Below are 18,946 nucleotides of genomic sequence, written 5' to 3'. Positions count from 1 at the left end.
CACACCTGACCTTCAATCATCACGTAAATAATGTCAGACACGAAACCACATCTAAAAGTTCAGTGCACAGATAAAACTTACAAAATGTCACCTAATACAACCCAAACTTGGAGTAAGTAAGCAGGGAGATGGAGTAAAAGGAGGAGGTAGAATCAGAAACAGGGATATGTGTTGGAGTAAGGAGTAAAAATTAAAAGTTAGGATGTTTTGGAGTATGAGGAAGGGTGAAATAAAAAATGTTATGTTATGGAATATGAGGGAAAGTGAAAATTAAAAAAATGATGATATGCTTTTGTGTAAGAGGAAGAGTGAAAACCAAAAAGAAAAATACGTGTTGGGATCAAGGGATGTTTTCACTTGCTGCTTTGAAGTACAGCTCTGAATGCCATATAAACTGGAATTCCACGAAGTTCTTTAGGACACGATATATATAATTTGTGCTTGTTGTGTGTATCCTGCATATAATGGTGTAAACAGAACAGTGATGATGATGATAATGATAATGATGATGATGATGATGGTGTGGTATGTGTACACAAATGAGCTATAAGAATTGGTAAAATGCAACCCGTTTGGGAAGGAGCAAGAATTCAGGCCTTTCTTAACACTACCGTTAGTGTAAATTTTCTCTGTCATAGGATTTCTTTTCTAAATAATCAGTTTTGTTAGCAGTCCTACAGTAGAAGCATGTGATGTTATAGAGTCTGCACACAATACCACTTCTAAATTTATTGGTTTTCCTTACATGCTCAGTATCAAACAAACCTCTGTGAGTATGAGGAATGTTAAATGCCAGCCAAGAATCAAATAGAAGGCATTATCCGCATACCAACCTTGTCAATATTACAACTATTGAATGAGTTAGAACAAGAACGTGGTGCCATGACAAGCGATGAGTTACATAATAAAGCAAAAGCTGGATAGTAAAGGATAACATGAAGGTAAAGCAATTTCCCCTCGATTATGCAACTGGAAATGACAGCTGAGAGTACACCAGGAATGCAATCAGTTAAAAATATAAAATGCTTAAGCCCTTCTGTACGACTGCGTTTTATGTATATTTCAGTCTTGCAACTTCCAGACCCTTTAATGCAATTTAGGAGAGATCTTTTGCAGGGGTGGGGTTAAAAAGGGATTAACAATTTTCCTTTAAGAGTCATCCTAATCCAACTGCACTCTTCTTTCAGTAGGTAGAATAACGAGAAAAAAATAAACTGTAGTGAAAATGTCAAAATCAAATAAGATACTGAAAATTCAATCACTTTCCTGCTCTTACGCAATCACAGGTAACAAAGTGAATCAAGAATATATGAATGGCATCCCTAAGATGAATAAATTTGTATGGCTTTAAGAAGACCCATAAAAAAAGACATAAACATCCTCGAACTAAAGGAATTTCGGGAGACTGTTTTTCACCTCGTCACTACAGCAGTTCTCGCCTCAGCTAAATATAAAAAATATATAAAGGACGTCATCCTACAGAAAAATCTCTCTCTCTCTCTCTCTCTCTCTCTCTCTCTCTCTCTCACACACACACACACACACACACACACACACACACACAAAAGCACGCACGCACGCGCGCGCGCGCAGTTAGTGACTGAAGATCTAAGAGAATAAAGTATACATAAAAAAATTAAATATACTTACCTGTAGGTTAAACAATATTTGCAAGTGTAAAAACAGTCAACTCATGTACAAAATTAGTGGGAATTGTGATGACGATGATAATACAGAAATACAGATGATGATGATGATGATGATGATGATGATGATGATGATACAGAAATACAGATGATGATGATGATGATGATAATACAGAAATACAGATGATGATGATGATGATGATGATAATACAGAAATACAGATGATGATGATGATGATGATGATGATGATGATGATGACGACGATGGAGAGGATGATACTGATGATGATGTTGATATTGTTAGTGATATTAATCCTGATGATGATGATGGTATAATAATAATGACGATGATGTTAGTAATGATACACACACACACACACACACACACACACACACACACACACACAAGACGAAAAAGATCCACCCACTCCCAATACCACTGAGAGAGAGGCCGAGAGGGAGACATAATACCGCTGACGCTGGAATATTCACTGGATTTCCTTTTCTCTTTGTATTCATTACCATCGACAGGAATATCGGAAGTTGGAGCCGCCTGGAGTCAGTAACGGGAAAATGTGTGAATTTCCCTACCACCGCCTCAGACCCGAAGGGGGGGAGGAGGAGGGGATGGAAGTGGGGAGGGGAGGAAGAGGAGGAAGGGAGGAAAGGGGGGAAAGGAGAGGAAAGGAAGGAATGGTGGGAGGGAGAATAGAAGGCGAGAAGGAAGGAGAGAGGACAACCCTAAACTGAACAAAACAGATTGAAGATAGCGAGAAAAATGAATAAAAGATGACGTGGTGTTCAGTGAGACTATTACATACGATCCTCCATCACATCAAAGGCTCTGCAATGGAAGGATCGAGGCCTGATTATGTATTTATGTATCAGGCTAGATTTCAGAGAGGAGTGCCGAAATACATACTGTAGTCCTGGATACAGAATGCCGAGGCAATTTCGTATACGAGAGCTAAATCGTACCGACAGTTCTGTAATGGACGACCAATTTTGTATTTATGTACTGGGAATAGATATCAGGGGGACTGGTAGGACACATGATAATAACACTCTCTGGCCCGCATGCTTCCTCTCAGGTGAATATTAATCGGCTGTAATTTTGATGGATGAGGATAGCAGAGTTATCCCGACGAAAAAAGCTATTTGTGACACTTAACTTTCTCAGGCTCCTATAGCTCACTCCTATGAATAAAATAGTCTGGCGTTAGTTGGAACAGGGTACTAGACTTGTCCCAATCATGCATTGATTTATTCAGAGGGGCCATATGAACCTCTTCTGTGCGGTGACGGACTAGATAGATAGATGGCCAGATAGACTGATTGATAGATTGATTGATAGATATTCTTGCTGCCTCTAAAAATATTACTCGGCGCAGGAAGGATCAATTTTTACTTCGTTCACTTTACACTCGCCCAGATTTTCGTTCTTTTGCAACTTATTTCACATACCATCAATAATAGATAAAGACAATGCTACGGTGCTTCGTCGTTTCCATAGCACTCCTTCATGACTAGCTCCATATTCTGCTGTTAAAATATTGCTAAAACTCAACATTCAAGTTGGAGAGATGACAATTTTAGGCCAAGTTAGTATGAAAAGAGTATAGGGAACAGGTTGGAAACATTCTCTCCTAACTCCTACCTCCTGATGATGACACTGAAGTTAGGAGATGTCCGCCGTAATTATGGTTTTGATTTATACTGGATTTAGTTGATGATGATTACACGAAAACCAGAGAGAGAGAGAGAGAGAGAGAGAGAGAGAGAGAGAGAGAGAGAGAGAGAGAGAGAGTCCACCATTGCTCATTAAAGATGGGAATAAAATGATGAATATTCAGAGGATTTGCTAATGAGATAATTAGAATGAATGCCTGTATGTATGTATGTATGTATGCATGTACGAATGTATGTATGTATGTGTTTATGTATGTATGTATCTATGTATCTATGTATTTGTGTATGTATGAAGTCTACAATTACCGTATGTATCGTACTGACCTGCTTGCATATGGTTTCTCACGTGGGTGGACGGATCTGCACAAGTAAATTAAGATACAGGAACGAGAGAGAGAGAGAGAGAGAGAGAGAGAGAAACGAAATGTATATAGCAATTAATTATGGAAACAAAACCAAGGCAATTACTCTAATTGATTAAATGCAATAACAGTTGCACTCCCCTGCTGGAATAACAACTGCATACTAATATTAACTCGCTTAAAGGCCGTCGAAGGCGGCCTTGGGAGAAGGCCGCCATTGGTGGCCTTCGCTCGATGTCAAGACAATTTAAATACCCATTCAGAAGGTAACAGAAATTTGAATTACTCATGCCGTGAGTGAGACGGAGAGAAGAATTTTTCCTTACTTTTATCCTGCTGGGAAATCCGCTGAGAAGAGAGAGAGAGAGAGAGAGAGAGAGAGGCAGGATAATACTATTTGTTATTATACCAAATTATGATATAGCAGTATATACAATTTTAGGAGTATAAGGAGGGAGGAAGGAGAGGCGAGAGAGTGATAATACAACAAACACGTCACTCTTCTCTATTTCAGTGCCGGACAAGAACGAATTCATCCCCTCCACTAAATGCGGGAAGTAAATATGAAGCAAAAGGCCAAAAATGAGTCAAAACTCGGAAACAGGTGGCTCGAGTGGACTGGAAACTGTTTCATTCTTCAAGTTAGAGCATTTTAACGGTACCTTGCTCTAACAAAACTTGTGCTACGTTGGGCCGTTTTTGTTGTGTTACGGTAACAAACAAACATTCAGAAATCGGATCATTAAAATATAGATGCTTCTTATCTTAATATTATGGCTCCTATGACTCTCTCTTAGATGAATAAGCTTGTCTGCCGTCGGTTTAAATAAAATACTAGAGCAATCCGAGGCTTGAGAAGGTTGAAGAGAAATCTGCGCACGCGATGTTATTGAGAGTTTGTAGTGTGTGTGTGTGTGTGTGTGTGTGTGTGTGTGTGTGTGTGTGTGTGTGTGTGTGTGTGTGTACAAATAGACAGATATAGATAAATAGATAGACAGACAGATAGATAGACAAATAAATAGATAATATAGATATAGATAGATATTGTGTGTGTGTGTGTGTGTGTATGTGTGTGTGTATGTGTGTGTGTGTGTTTTTTTCTGTGTCCGACTCTGTGTGTGTGTGTGTGTGTGTGTGTGTGTGTGTGTGTGTGTGTGTGTGTGTGTGTGTGTGTGTGTGTTTATTCATCTGATTCTGACCATTCTCGTTGCAATCTGCCCGTTTCAGTCTTGTCTATGATATGATGATGATGATGATGATAATGGTGATGGTGATAATGATGATAAGGAGAGGAAGGATGGAAATAAAGGTGATGATGACAACGACGACGATGATGACGATATCCACAGAAAATGACGATGATGATGATGATGATGATGATGATGATGGAGGGGTTAAATACAGCTCCTATTAACCTTTTTTCTACAGGAGGTCTACCCTAAGCTGAAAAAAATCGTCTGAAGCCTGAAAGAAATAACACAAAATCGTCGTGCTGAGTGACTTTATAATTACGCTCCTCCATCACATAAAAAGCACTGTAATGGAGGGGCAAGGCTGGATTATGTATTTATGTATCAGGCTGTATTTCAGGGAGGATTGTTGAGAATATGTTGGATACAGAAGGCCGAGGCAGCTTTGTATACGTGCCAACAGTTTTGTAATGGACGTCCAATTTTGTATTTATGTATTGCGATGGAGAGAGAGAGAGAGAGAGAGAGAGAGAGAGAGAGAGAGAGAGACGTGAAAAATAATAGCAAATATATATACCAATTAATTATGGAAACAAAACCAACGCAATTACTCTAATTAAATGCAGTATCTGTTGCACTCCCCCGCTGGCAGATCTATTGCTTATTATTAAAGTTTCTCCAAAATAAAATATCCCTTCTTATTACAACCCTCAAGCTCCTATGACTCTCTTCGTTTGATAAAATCGCCTGCCGCCAGCTTGAATCGAATGCTAGTGTTATCCCAGCCACGAGAACGTTAGATCAGCTCGTGGTTTTGTGCAGCTATCGATATTTTGTAGTTACATTTTCTCCTGATCAACTGATTAGGTCAGGTGCGGGAAAGGGGATGGGTCCATTATGATGCGACAGGGGTAAACCAGCTCTACTGTCGGGCCCGGATGTCGCTTATTGCACTGCGCAGTTGACCCTCATGCGGTGTGGTGCGGTGAGGGTCTGTACCTTCCCCCCTTGGGACTAAGATATGAGTAAATGTGTGTGAGTGGATGAGTAAATTGGGAGTGTGTCGTCCTGTCTCGGCTACCCCCCTTTTGGAGGGGAAGCAGCCTAGGTATATAGAGAGACAGACATTTTTTAAAAATATTTTTTGTCATGACACATTAAATTTTTACTTTCATTTTCCCCGCAATGGCCTTTTTTTCGAGCTACCAAATATGATGATGATGATAGTGATAAGATACGGTAATGGTGATAACGATGATGATGATGATACTGATGATGATGATGTGATGATGATGGTACCTCTCTGAACATGCAGCTGCAGCCCCTCCGTACTGTCTAATCCTGTCTAATGTAGCTAATAGTGCTGTACAACCATTAACTACCCGTGCATACACCCCGCCTGATGGACGACCAAACTCACAGCCTGGAACAAGTGTTACGAGGAAGCTTTTCAAATCTTGAAACCTCAACTTTGTTCCATTCTCCCAATTTCCGTTTTTATTTATTTATTTATTTATTTATTTGCGTTGCCTTTGGTTTCTTTCCGTCAGTCGAAATTTGTTCATACCCTGAACTTGAATGCTAAGTCGTGGTTGCAGACATTCAGTGAGCCTTAGCAATGCGGCAGGAATGAGTCTCCTTGGTTAGTAGTCATATCATCCCTCCAGTTTTACTACACTTGGCTATTAACCGAGCTAACAAGAATAAAAAATAAAGGCTAGGGAATTTTTGACAAGTGCGAGTAAACACACTATTGAAAAAAACAATTCGATACTCATTAATACCAAGCAAGAATGTCAGATGGGTTTCTTCTCAATCTGATTCCCTTAGAGGTGACTGGTGTTTTTTCTGTCTTATATTATTATTAAATGCATAGGATTGCTACTTTACCCCACACCGAGGAGGCTGAGTCAACCTTGGAAGGGGACGGAAGGTGTTCTTTAACGAGAAGTAATAAGAGGTAACGGGAAGGGGAAGGGAAGGGCTATTAAGGTGTAAGGAAGGGGTGGCGCACATGGAAGGCAGGTATTTACATGGTGTAGGGTGGAAGCCTGGAGGGAAACGTTTATTAAGGTGTGGGGAGGGTGTGCCAGAGGGAAAATATTTATTGAGGTAGCTGTACGGAGGGAGTGGAATGAAGGGAAAGGTTTATTAAGGTGTAAGGAGGGGGTGGTGTGGAGGAAAACACTTATTAAGATACTGGGGAGGAATGCCATGGAGGGAAACGTTTATTTAGATATAGGGAGGTACTGGCATGAAGGGAAACGTTTATTAAGGTGCAAGGAAGAAGCAGCCTGAGGGGAAACGTTTGTTGAGGTGCAAGGAAGGAGTAGCCTGGAGAGATAAGAGAACGTTTATTAAGCTGTAGGGAGGGAGTGGCCTGGAGGGAAGTGTTTATTAAAGTTTAGGGAGAGAGTGGCGTGAAGAAAAGGTTTATTTACCTGTAGGCAGAGGGTAGCATGAAGGGATGAGTTTATGAAGGTGTAAGGGGGAGTGGAGTGGTGAGAAACGTTTATTAAGGTGCATAAAGAGTGTATGGTAGATAGAAGCCTTTATTAATGTGTAGGGAAGGAGTAGCCTAGGAGGAAACTTTTATTCAGATGTAGGTAGGGAGTCACATGGAGGGAAAGTTTATGAAGGTGAAGGGAGAGAGTGACGTGGATGGAAACGTTTATGAAAGTGCAGGGGGGGATAGTGCGCAGGGAAACGTATATTAAGGGTGAAGGGAACAATATAAAGTATCTAGAGGCACAAAATGAGATAGATAAAACCAAACACTTATTTACAGTGATAGCAAGGTGAAAGAGGGGTTTATAATGAAAGGGCAGAAGGGATGGTAACTCTCCGGCTCATAGTCTAATCGGTTGAGAAAGCTCCCTAACACTTCTTCCTTAGTGGTTTATTTTTGGATATGACAAGTTAACACCATTTCTACGTTATTTATGCAGAGTATGGCGATATAGGAAGGATTTACACTTTTCTTCGCTATTTATGCAATGGCAACATTAGAAGGACTTATGGAACACAGAAGGGGACAGAAATGTGTAATAAGAAAAATAAACCGCTTAGGAAAAGGTGCTAGGGAGCTTCCTTAACCGACGAGAATACGGGCCTCGGTGCTAGAAGTGACAGGGTGTAGAGATGGAGGGCGGTGTATGGCAACTTTTATTTACTCTAGACCAACATGAAGTGGGGAGGGAGCAAGGTGGTGAGGTGAACTTATTTACCTTGGGATGGCATGCTCTGAGGAGGGTAGCGGGATAGGGGATAGACAGAACAGCTTTATTAAGGGGTGGGGGGGGACAGTGAATTACAGAAAATCAGAGTAAAGAACAAAGTCATATTACAGCAACATTATTAAGTTATAGAGGAGAACAGTAAAACAAAGTAAACTGCAAAGTCGCATTAGCCAGAACAGCCTATTAAATTGTTGAGAGGGAAGCGTCAAAACAAAGCAGAGTAAAGCAAAATTAAGAGCAAAGTCTTATTAATTCACAGACCTAGAGGGATTTTCTTACGGCGAAAAAAAAAAATCTTCTGGCGTTAGGTAGAGCAAAAGAGGAAAGTCGACACAAGAGACTGAAGGGTTGAAGAGCAGGAAGAATTGAGGGAAGGACTTTGAAGGGAGCAAGGAAGGGAAATTACAAGATGGTAGGGATAGGGGAGTAGGGAGATGCATATTTACCTAGGAATAATAAGGCATAATGTATGTGTAAGAAGGGAGAGCAAAGAGAAGTGGCAGAGAGAGAGAGAGAGAGAGAGAGAGAGAGTGTGTGTGTGTGTGTGTGTGTGTGTGTGTGTGTGTGTGTGTGTGTGTGTAATGAAGGCAGCAGTTCTTCCAGTAATTCATCAGTTCTTTCTACAATCATCACTCCTCCCATCATTCATTAATTTTCTATCCAGTCATCAATATTTCTCAAGTCATTCTTTCTCTCCTAGTCATCATTTTCCCTCTCTATTTATCAGTTCCCTCCAGTCATCAATTTTCCTAAACATCAATTCACTCAGTCATCTAATTCCTTCACCTACCACTATTCTCCCATCACCGTTAGTTCTCCCTTCCATCATCAGTTCATTTCCAGTCATCAAATATTTTCACAGCAGTCACTTCACGTAAACATCATAACAAGTATAAATAGTCTATGGAGCAAAACACACAATTATTTGAAAGATAATGGTGACTTATTAATTAGTTGAATGTTAATCACGCGCTCGTTCAAACCAAATGAAGGTGGACATTGATCAGACCTCTTCTTGTTATGCTCATTAAGTAAGTGTGATTTATTATTGGTTTTATTTACGGACACAAGTAATTAACCCTTTCCCTACCAAAAAGGTATTTGAATTTTACACAGAATCCATCAAAAGAAGCGTGAGGATTAGAAATTGGTGTGAGCTTACATAGAGGCTTTTGTCAGTTTTAATACGATTGTGGATATTTTGATTTTTTTTTTTTTTATCTCGATGTTGTGATTGCTGTTATGTACTTTTTATGTTTTTCTACTACTTACGTAAGAGAAATATTGAAAGAACTAGGGAGGAAGATGATGAAGAAGAACAAAGAGCAGGTTTGACTTCTGGATTGCAATAACATTAGTGAGAAGCGTGTCTGGTAAACAATGAAAATATAAGGGAGAATATATAATGTAATGGTGAGTAAACAGTCATGAATTGCGTTATAATAAATAATTACGTTATCGCTTGCCACATTATCAGATAAAATTAAACCAGTATATACTGTACAGTATGTTAAGTAAAACACACAAATTATTCAGACAAGAAAATACCATGTTCATTGACCATCTGGATTACAGACGATGAAAGACATTTGATCAGAAAGCTATGATAAAATATAAACAGACAGAACATAATCTATGTGTATATTAGGTAACATAAGCCTGATGGGAATCAGTGTGGAAAATATCACGGAAGGCCTGTGTAAGTGAAGTTATATCAGTTAATGGAAGATGCTCCTAATTTTGCCTCTGTACAAAGGTAGAGAGTCCCAAAGTGATTAAAAAAAACTACCCTGGTAAAAGTCTGTCGAGTGTTGTATTAAAGATCTAATGAAATGAATACACGTATAAACATACAGAAACAAGATAGAGAAAAGTTTATTAGTGTGGTACAACTGACTTTTGCTCACATTTTTGTTCAGTTTTCTTTGGACAGGAAAGGCTTTACAGACTCGAAGCCTTCAGTTCATTCTTTCCTGCGTAAAAGGAAAAAAAAAAAAAGATAGATCTCTACTAGAAGGGAAGCAAGTCAAGTAACAAGGAATCCAAGCATCCACATAACATACTGTGTACAATAGCAATCTTAATTCTTCCCTGACGCTTTTCTTCTTTACTCTCTCGTGGTCGGGACAACTCTTATTTTATTCCTTTCAGTGCCAGACGATTTTGTTCAGCTGAGAGTGAAAAATTGGAGACTGAGAGTGTTGATACCGTCGCCATTAACCCTCCCATGGTCCTGACAACTCTAGCATTCTATTCCAGCTGACGCCAGACGATTTCATGCAGCTGAGAGTGAGTCATAGGAGCCTTACCATTAAATTACAAGGGAAAGCAACCATCTATATAAGGTATTTTAAACAACGGCAACTTAAACGCCGCCCTCACCCTTTCCTCTTAAAGCAGGAGCCGGAAAAAATACAAAAACAAAATAGTATTACCCTCATAAAGTCACAAGAACTACAGCCAGCAATAATTTGGACGGTGCTTCGCCTCTAACCTTTTTGCTTTGGGTTTTTACTTTGTTCTTGTTTGTTTTTTTCTTATTTACATATGTTTACTTACTTTTTCTTTACCGACAGAAATATGTCTCGAGCACCATAATTTTGGCTATGTTTTCTTCCTTCTTACAGGCACCGATATTCTTACTTTCCTCTCTTTTTTTTTCCTTTTTCTTGTTGTTTTATTATTTATTCATTCATTTTCTTTACCGAAACACGGATATGTGTCCCGGCGAGCCACAATTTTGACATTTCTGTATTCTTAAAGACATTTCTTTTTTTTTTTTAGTTCGTCCTGTTTACTTATTTCTCTACAAACGATCAAAAGATATCTCCTAGCGCCACAATGTTGACAGTATTTTCTATATTTTTAAGATGCTTATTCTTTTTATTTTATACCTTTCAGTTTCATGTTCATCTTTTCAACATAAATTCATTCTTTCACACTACCTGAGATATTTTGTTGTGGAGCAATAGCAGGACAGAGATTTCATTCGAGTGTTGGAATGGGATGGATGATTTTCTGTGAGCAAATGAACAACTTAATGGAAGAGAGAGAGAGAGAGAGAGAGAGAGAGAGAGAGAGAGAGAGAGAGAAAGAGAGAGAACTTCCACCACCAATAAAAAAGATACATGCACATAATAGGAGTGTCCTTGTTTCAGCTCATGACACAAACACATTACCAGTTTTTTATTTGCAGTACTTTTTTAACAGTTTACATCCGCATACGGCATGTTGATGTAAAACTGTTAATTATGTAACTGTTCCGATGGTAAAAAGCATTTGATTGTTGTTCTAGCTCCAGTGTTGTTGTTGTTCCAGGTTCAACGAAACGTGAAAGCTAACTTAGTCCTCGCCACAGCGCTCGAGAATTCCTTGACTAGCCTCGGGGCACGCAGTATATGGACCACCCTCTCTTTTAACTGCGACTGACAACTGTGTGTGATTATATTCTAAGTCAGACGCAGTACTGTACTCTTTTTACTCGAACTTGGCCTGAAACTGGCACCTCTCTGTTCTGAATGCTCAGGTGTAGTAATAGATTAATACTAGAATATAATGCTAATCACGAAGAAGTGCTATGGAAAGGATGAAGAGCCGTAGCATTTCCTTATTCTGCCCTCGATCTACAGGAAATAAGTCGACAATAGAACGAAAATCTAGGCCAACTTAGGGTTAAAAAAAACACACACACACACACACACACACACTATACAATGCTCCAGGTCACGGTACGGCCCTAAACTCCGAGCCCCCCATCCCTCCCTCACCAAGTTCGCAGAAGCAAGAACGAAAATCAATTCTTCTTCATCACAGGGAGGGTGTGGCCGAGTGGTAATGGGAGTGAGTGGGTAATTCTGATGACGGGGGGTCGAATCCAAGTGCAGCGAGTGGAAATATTATTGAGATTCAGTTTGTAATAAAGAGTTTCGGCTCCATTTCATAACCTCATCGTTGTGTTATAAGAATATATTTGTTATTGTCGGGAAAGTGTATTGTATATTTTCCAGGCTTATAAACTGGACTCAAGCCGATAGCATGAGTATGAGATGGGGTGCAGTAACTGTCTGAAGGTATGTCGCGGAATGTAATGATAATGATGATTACGATGGTGAAGATGATAGTGATGGTGATGATGAAGATGAAGATGATGATGATGATGATGATGATTTAATAACAACGATAATGTTTTTAATGACCATAAAGATAATAATAATAATAATAATAATGATAATAATAACAATAATAACAACAACAACAACAATAATAATGACAACAAAAATTATAAAATAATGAAAAAAAAATCCTACCCCAAGTCCCTCCACTGTATTTGTAACATTTAAAATCCAAAAGCAAAAAAGAAAAAATGAAAGAGGAAAACGCAAAACCAGAAAAAAACAAAAATTAATCAAGACTCGCCAGCACATATGGGCCACACCTCTGCTAACCCTGGCCTTGAAAATCACTCTACCTCCTTCATTTCCACCCTCGCCAAGTTCAGACTCACAAACACACTCCCCTCACGCCATCGTCTGTGTGTGTGTGTGTGTGTGTGTGTGTGTGTGTGTGTGTGTGTGTGTGTGTGTGTGAGAGAGAGAGAGAGAGAGAGAGAGAGAGAGAATTTTGTGGGGTTTACCACCAAGTCGAAGAGAAGAGGGAGACAAAGGAAGAACTAGGTGGTGAGGAAATTAATTTTAGTTGAACTAATTATCCAATGCATCTTAAACCCGTATTCTCGTCGGTTGAGGAAGCTCCCCAATACCTTTTCCTTAGCGATTTATTTTCCATATTCCGCCTTACTGCTCTCTAGCATGAAAGGCATAAATAACACACAAGGGATTATTCACGAGCTGTATGTAAAAATAAAGTGCTAAGGAAAATATGTTGGGGAGTTTCCTTAAATTTCGAGAATGTGCACCTCAGTGTGTGTGCGTGTGTGTGACTTTATATATAGCAAGGAGCGAGATTTTTTAGAGACGATTTTATTCAGTTGAGAATGAGTAATAGAAGCCAGGCAGTGTTAATCCTTGTCATCATTAACCTTGTCATGGTCGAAACAACTCTTTTATTCTCCTTCACCATACGCCAGACGATTTTGTTCAGTTGAGTTAGTCATTGTTCTTGTTATGCTGTCTTGGTCGTGATAGTTAACTCTTTGGGCCGTATTCTTGTGCGGTGAGGAATCTTACTAACACCTCATCCTTACAAATTTATTTCTGATTCTGGTTCGTTACTAAATTGTTTTTTATTCGCGTAACCTATGATGATGTTGAAAAGATATAAGAAGCAAAATTGGGGATATTAATGGGTAGTTTGGAAAATAAATCGATATGGAAGAGGTGTCAGGGAGGCCTCCTTACCCGACCAGGATAGGGGCCTCTGAATTAGATGACGTGTTTTATTAGTTTATCTTTGCTACTTCCAGACGATTTCATTCAGCTATAAAACCCTCGTACTGAAAGAGTCAACAAAGGCTATAGCTAACCCCTCCAGTTCGAAAGCCACCCCAAACTAACTAAAATCGTCTGTAGGCAGCAAGAACACAGCACAAAAATAGGCTACTCCCTCTGACCGAACCAAGCTTATATTCTCATTAACTACATCCACTCGGTATGACTCCTAATTCCGGCCAAATTTTCTTGAAGACAGACTAATGACCCTAATTGTTTTTCTTGTTAGGCGGCATCAACCTCGTCCCGACCTCTGCATAATCTTTCCAACAATTATCTTTGCAATTAGTCGAAAATTTGTCTTTATTTTTTTTTCTATTCTGTGCAGCGCGTGTTTGTGGATGTTTATGCTGATGAGATGGAGTCAGGATTCCGGTGGCTTGAAAGAAAGGTGGATGAGAGTGAGGCTCATTTAACTAGGGAAACTCATCGCGGTTCCCCCCTCTATCAGGTTTCTTATTCTCTCGATCCTAACTCCTTCAAGCCCTAAGTGGAATAAGATGATAATAATGATCCTCTGTGATATAAAACAATGGGATTGAGCGTTTGCCAATAATAGAAACTCCTCAACGTACATACCTGCCTGTTATTGCTATTAGTACAGCAGTAATGAAATATCCCATACACTGAAGGCAATGTCTAACCCCACCAGTTGGAAAATTCTCTCTCAAGTCCTAAGCTGAACAAAGTCGCTTAGAGGCAGAGAAAATAAAGACTTCATTGCAGAAAGGAAGCTAAAATGAGAAAAGAAGTTAGTATAGTAAAGTAGGGTTAAACGCACAGTGGTGGAGGGAAAAAACTTGAGGGGACTGTGACTGCGGAGGGATTTTCTGGGAACTGATGCCATACCCCGGCCGTAAAGGAGTGCCGTGATGAAGGGAGCCCCTCTGTGAAGTCAGGGATTGGGAGTAAGTGTGACGGTGAGTTAGTGTGTGAGGGACTGCCATGTCATCAGAGTCTAAGTGTTGCTGCTGAGAGTAGTATGACTGTGGAAAAGTATGAGAGGTACCGCCATACTGTCAGAGTGTAAGTATTGTTGCGGAGAGTACAGTGACTAAGTGTGAGGGAACCGCGACATGATCAGAGTGCAAGTGTACAGGCGAGAAAAAAAAGAAAAGAAAAATAATGAAAAAAAGGGTGCCATGCCTTCCATAATGATTCAGTCAGCCTCCATTGTTATATAAGGTCGACACGCTTTCTTCGTCCGTAGTGGCACATTGCTTCGTACATAATCCATGCAATAATTTTTAACTTTGTGTACAGACCCAATTTTGGCGTCTTTCTTTTCCAGGCTGAGTAAAATATCTGAGACGAAGCCTGCATATGATTGAAACCTTGTAATTAATTGTTTTAAGGAGTAAATGAAAGTTGTTTTTAATTTCTTACGTTTGAGATATCCTTCTTAAGTTGAATACAGTTTTTAAGAAGCAGACAAAATAATCTAAATAGGTCATGGCAGTGTAGGATCAGAATGAGGTTAGGCCATGGTAGTGTAAGGACAAAATGAGATTAGGTCATGGTAGTGTAGGGATAAAATGAGGTTAGATCATGGTAATGTAGGAACAAAATAAGGTTAGGTCATGGTAGTGTGGGAATAAAATGAGGTCTCCATAAGTGCTGCAATGAAGATATTTACTCGGCAAGTGCAAGTGCCTGGAGTAGTGTGATGGTGACTAAGTGTGAGGTGCCCCTGTAGAATCAGAGAATATTTTGGCCATTGAATTCTGACTATACAAACATTAAATTTACTCTCCTTATTACGAGAGGCTTTTCTTTAGCTGAACATAATCGTGAGAGTGAAAATGAAGCTTCTTTTTAAATAATTCTCTTCTTCCCTAAATAATTTTGAAGTGACCAGATTTAACAGTTGGTGGTGAAGGGGTAAAAACAAGAGTGATGTGGTGATAAGTACTCCTACAGGCAAAGTCTTAGGGCTGGATGTAATGTGACTGTGAAGAAGTGTGACGTAACGTAGCGCCACACACACACACACACACACACATACACACACACACACACACACACACACACACACACACACACACACACACAGTTACTTAATCTATGAATACAAAGTTACATATAATGTTATATGTACACACACACACACACACACACGTACACACACACACACACACACACACACACACACACACACACACACACACACACACACACACACACACACACACACACACACACAGTTACTTAATATATGAATACAAAGGTACATATAATGTTATATGAACACACACACACACACACACACACACACACACACACGAAGATACATCAGGGAAATGACCTCTTAAATCACTGATATGCCATCCCTTGCACCTGACTGGCGGGAAAGTATTTGTTATAACTCTACTCAGGCGTAAAGCAAAAACACCCTTATCTCTCCTTAATAAATGCAATTATGAGAGTTATGTGGGTGTCTGAAGTCATCTGTATAATTTAAAAGATGGTATTTTATGCTCCCTCGCTGTCTTTATTGCTCGCATTCCTTCATTGTGATTTTTATCTCTCTCTCCATTGTGTTTCTTATCAGTCCGTTTGTCTATCTATCTATCTACTTGTATCTATCTATCTGTCTGTCTGTCTGTCTGTCTATCTAACCGTCTGTAAATACAATATATATATCTACATAACTAAGCAGATAGATAAACAGAAAGGTAGATAGATAGATAGGTAAATAGATAGATAGAGATAGAAAGAACATCATTATAATGAAAGTGATAATAATAATAATAATAATAATAATAATAATAATAATAATAATAATAACAAAATAAACATAACAGAAGACTAAAATGAACTTGACATGAATAAGCAGAACACGGTCAAATTCTGATTTCATAACCTCACTTCGTAGTAACATTTTTACCGAGAAAGTTTCAAATCAAATATTGGAGTTTACGGCAGACGTGTATTGGCGGCTGCGTGGGTCCTTAGGGAAGTTTTAATAACCCTATGAGAGGCTGAACGGGGAGTGGGTATTTGTGTGTGTGTGTGTGTGTGAGAGAGAGAGAGAGAGAGAGAGAGAGAGGAAGAAAGTGCTCTGTTAAATCTAAGCTTGTTAATCTTGTCTCCGTCGTTCAGTCTTGCGACATTTACTGAAGGATTTCGTAAGATTGACAGAACTTGCAATGCTTAAACCCTTCCTTGCTGCGAGTAAGTTGTGTTTATTATTTATTCTAGTTAACCCTTAATGCAAATTATTTAGTTTAGGATACCTGTGTTACTTAATTGTTCTGCCACCTGAAGATTATATTTTGAGAAACTGATATTTCTGTGTCTCTCTTTACCGTAAACGCCCCTTTATGTTTTATTCTATATTAAATTAAATATAGCCTTTAAATCTTCTATTGTCTTTTCAGTCCATTAAGTTTGCAAATCAATCAACGTAACTCTTATTGGCATTTTTTTTTTTCAACCTATCAGCGGTAAGGACTTTTCTAAATTTAAGTACAATTAACAGGCGGTACCCAGCACCTAATTAATAAGACGTACCTTGGCAGAGGGCGCTAAGCATGGATTATGAAGCAGGATTCCAGTTTTCCATGTGTGACACCTGACAGGACCACAGAGTTATACATATAGAGTGCGCCACCCTGGTTTGAAAGTGACGCAACCGGAAGTGGCTCAGCGGCCATATTGGGATGCCCAGTCTCACGCTCAATTCAAAACAGGTAAGATGTTCTCGCTTCTGGCATCACGGATGATTCCTCTCCTGTGGCTACTGAAGCACTTGTTTTCATGGTTGTATGTGTAAATGGTTCATGGAAACTCCCTGTTGGCTACATTTTAATTCACGGGCTGGCTGGATCTGAGCGAGCAAACCTCATTCGTCAATGTATTCACATGCTAGCAGATGTAGGGGTCAAGGTTATTTCTTTGACATGTGATGGGCCATCCAGTCACATGACCATGTTAAAAGAACTAGGAGCCTCCATGAACCCAGAGAATTTAGACCCAAGTTTTCCACATCCTTCATTACCTCAAGAAAGAGTTTATGTGCTGCTTGACGTTTGTCATATGCTCAAGCTTTTGCGCAACACTTTTGCTGTTTGTGGGTGCATGAAAGATGGATCAGGAAATAAAATAGAATGGAAATATATTCAAGCACTGCATCAACTTCAAGAAGAGGAGGCCCTTCATTTAGGAAATAAACTCAGGGAAATCCATCTTTCATGGCACACTCAAAACATGAAAGTAAAACTTGCTGCGCAAACACTGAGTTCTAGTGTAGCTGATGCATTAATCTTCTGTCGGGATTCATTACATCTCCCACAGTTTAAGGATTGTCAGGGTACAGTTAAATTTCTGCAAATGGCTGATAAACTTTTTGATGTACTGAACTCGAGAAACAAATTTGCTAGAGGAATGAAAGCAGCACTTCAACCTGAGACAGAAGTAGTTTCAATGTCATTCTTAGATCAAGCATTTGCTTACCTAATGACTATCACTAATTCTGATGACATCCTCATGTACAAAACTTCTAGAAAGACACCTTTCATTGGTTTTTTTGGCTGCCATTAAGAGTGGTCAGGCACTTTATAAACAGTTTGTAGGTGTAAATAAGCCACTCCAGTACTTTCTAACTTATAAGCTGTCACAGGATCACTTAGAACTCTTTTTCTGTGCAATTCGAGCATCTGGTGGCTTTCGAAATAACCCTTCTGCGTTAAACCTCATGGCAGCATACAAGAGACTCCTTCTGAGGCATGAAATAAAAACGTCAAACGGGAATGTCTCTGCACAAGACCTCACTGAAGTGCTCACATCTGCAACATCTAGCAGTGTCATGAAGAAAGCTTTAGAGGATAAAACTGAAGATATTATGATGGCAAGAAGATATGATATCATTCCTCGTAGTCCTGCCCAAGAAGATCATGATTATGTAGACTGTCCAAACTTTACAGATGTGTCAGATTATAAGGAAGCTGCAGTAGGTTACATTGCCGGATATGCAGTTAAAATGGTAAAGAGAAATATTTCATGTCCAGACTGCTTGTCTGCACTTACAGCAACAGAAATTAAGAACAATGATAAAAGTTGTGCATTGATACTGGTTAAGGACAAAGGCGGCTTGATAAAGCCCTCTATGAGTGCTGTGTCTGTCTGCAGATCCACAGAGAAAATATTTCAGAAAATGTTGAAAAGTCATGACAAAGAGCTACGTAACATTTCCAAAATTTCCTCTCTAGTTGCATATTCTGTATTGAAAGAGACTGGTAGCACTGCATTTAAAACACATAACTCCCATATGTTTGAATGTTCACCTGATAATAATCACATTTTTTCTCTTATTAAAGCAGTGGTGCTTGCATATTGCAAGATACGTTTGCATCATCTTGCAAAAGCAACCACT

The sequence above is a fragment of the Coenobita brevimanus genome, chromosome 14 (genome assembly GCF_032717465.1).
Source record: "Coenobita brevimanus isolate Jiangsu-jjx chromosome 14, ASM3271746v2, whole genome shotgun sequence".
In the NCBI taxonomy this organism is placed as follows: domain Eukaryota; kingdom Metazoa; phylum Arthropoda; class Malacostraca; order Decapoda; family Coenobitidae; genus Coenobita; species Coenobita brevimanus.
The sequence above is the reverse complement of the archived record's forward strand: the minus strand, read 5'-3'. Positions refer to the sequence as shown.